Below are 2,637 nucleotides of genomic sequence, written 5' to 3' on the forward strand. Positions count from 1 at the left end.
GCCTGGAAGTTTCTTTGTGAAAATTTTTTTAATGATAAATTCAATATATTTAATAGATTGTTCAGACTTTCTATTTTTTCTTGTGTGCATTTTAGTGAATTGTATTTTTCCATTTTTTCAAAATATTCCAATTTGTTGGGACCAGGCGTTGCGGCATAGAGGGTTAAACTGCTGCCTGCAGGGCCAGCATCCCACGTGGGCACCCAGTTTGATTCCTGGCTGCTGAACTTCTTATCCAGCTCTCTACTAATGTGCCTGGGAAAGCAACCTGAGTATTTGGACCCCTGCCACTCATGTAGGAGACCCAGATGGAGTTCCTGGTTCCTGGCTTCACCTTGGCCCAACCCCTCCCGTTGCAGCCATTTGGGGCAGCAGATGGAAGATCTCTTTCTCTGTCTCTCTGACTCTGTCTCTGTAACTCTGCCTTTCAGATAAATAAATCTTAAAAAAATTGTCGATATAAAGTTTTTCATAAAACCTTCTTACTGGGGTCGGTGCTGTGGCATAGCAGGTAAAGCTGCTGTCTGTAAGTGCTGGCATCCTATATGGGTGTAGGTCGAGTCTCGGCTGCTCCACTTCAGATCCAGCTCTCTGATATGGCCTGGGAAAGCAGTAGATGGCCCAAGAAGAACCTCCTGGCTTTGGATGTGGCCATTTCTCTACTCTGCCTTTCAAATAAATAAATAAGTCTTAAAAAAAAAAAAACCCTTCTTACTGTTTAATGTCTCTGTGACCTGCATTGTAGTGTCTCCTTTTGCTGTTGATACTCTTCATGTACCTCCTACAGTTTGTTTTTCTGGATTGGTCTCAGGGATTTATGTTTTCTAATTTTTTTCAAATACCAGCTTTTAGTTTTGTTGATCCGGTCTCTTTTCTGGTTTACTTTGCAACTGGCCACAATGGCTGGAGCTGAGCTGATGAAGCCAGGAGCCAGGAGCTTCTTCCAGGTCTTCCATGTAGGTACAGGGGCCCAAGGACTTGGGCCATCTTCTACTGCTTTCCCAGGCCATAGCAGAGAGCTGGATGGGAAGTGGAGCAGCTGGGACTGGAACCAGCGCCCATGTGGGATGCTGGCACTGCAGGCGGCGTCTTTACCTGCTATGCCACAGCACCGGCCCCTAAGCACAGTCTTAGCAGCATCCCACAGGTCTTCAAATTTTCATTATCAGTCAATCCAAAATATTTTCTAATTTCCATTGTGAATTTCTCTCTGACCCATGTGGTTTTTCCTGCTTCCCACAGCATGGTGCACAAACTTCAGGGGGCCATAACCACCTGAGGATCTGGTCAAATAAAGGTCGGAGACCCCATCCCAAGGCTACACTAGATTAGTTTTTCTGGGAGGTAGGCCTGGGGGGAGGGTGCCTACACTTCAATCTCTCCAGGGTATTCAAATGCAGATGGGTTCCAGCCCCACACTTGGATAGTGGTGCATGGGTTTCCTAAGAGCAGGAAGCAAGTGTGATTCATCAGATAGAAGTCTACATCATCACTGCCCAGCCCTGGAGCTAACATAAAACACTGTTTAATAAATCAATGAACCAATACATACATAAGGGCGAAAAAAAAAGCAGAGAAGAAAATTTCTTATATCGAATACATTGGAATTTTTGAATGCTATAAATGAGAGGAATCACTGGTCCCAATTTAATCCCTTGCAGGAAGGACACAAGTAGTTTTTCCTTTTCTTATCTCGAACTTCCAAGTGTTTTCCTCGCCTGTCCCGTTCTACTTTCCTGGATCTTGGCCTTTAGTGTGGGTTTATGCCTACCTGCTGGAACTATTAAAGGTGGTCCAGGAGACATTTTGAGAGGGGTTCTTTGGAGCTGGGTTGTGCTCTTTCCCCCGGATCCCTGCTCCAGCCTCTGCCCACAGAACCCCATTCTAAATAAGATGAAGTTTCAGAAACTTCCACAGGACCTTTGTCTCTCCCGGGACCCCAGCCCCCACTTCCCTGTCCCCCGCCCCGCCTCCCCTGTACTTGTAGCCCACGTGAGTTGCTCTCGGCTGCCTCCAGGGCACTTCTCCCCACCTCCACGCACGCCTCTCTGGAGCATCTCAGCAAGGCCGAGTCTCACTTGCCCAGCCAGCTATTGTCCTGGTAGCACAAGCCGCCACGCCAGCATCCCCACCCAGTCAGCCCGCTGCCGGCTCCCGTGCCCTCGCTGCACCCCCACCCCCAACACCATGCACGCACGCACGCGTGCGCGCGCACACACACACACACACACACACCCCGCGCCCCGCCCCGGGGAGGACCAGGCTGGCGGCTGGGAGTCTCCCTGCCTGCTCAGCCTCCCTCCTTCCCTCCCTCTCCCTCCCTGCCTCCCTCCCTCCTCCGCCCGCCCCTGAGGCAGGGACCGTGCAAATCGAGGAGAGGGGGGGACGGAGCGGCCGGATGGGGTCCAGCTTAGGACCCCGGACTCCTCACTGATGCCCTGTCGGGGCTGAATGTTCCCAGCATCTTGGGACCTGGATTTCTGTGAGCTGGGGTGGTTCCCAGACCAGGAGGGTCCCTCCGGCAGGCCCGTGGAGACCTCGTTTTCCATCAGGACCCCCCTCGGATGCTCTCAGCCACCCTCCTCAACCCGGATCTAAAACCCGGGACACAGCTATCAGGCCAGCCTCTCTCTCTCC

Source organism: Oryctolagus cuniculus, chromosome X (genome assembly GCF_051225735.1).
Source record: "Oryctolagus cuniculus isolate XC-2025 breed Fujian yellow rabbit chromosome X, ASM5122573v1, whole genome shotgun sequence".
In the NCBI taxonomy this organism is placed as follows: Eukaryota; Metazoa; Chordata; class Mammalia; order Lagomorpha; family Leporidae; genus Oryctolagus; species Oryctolagus cuniculus.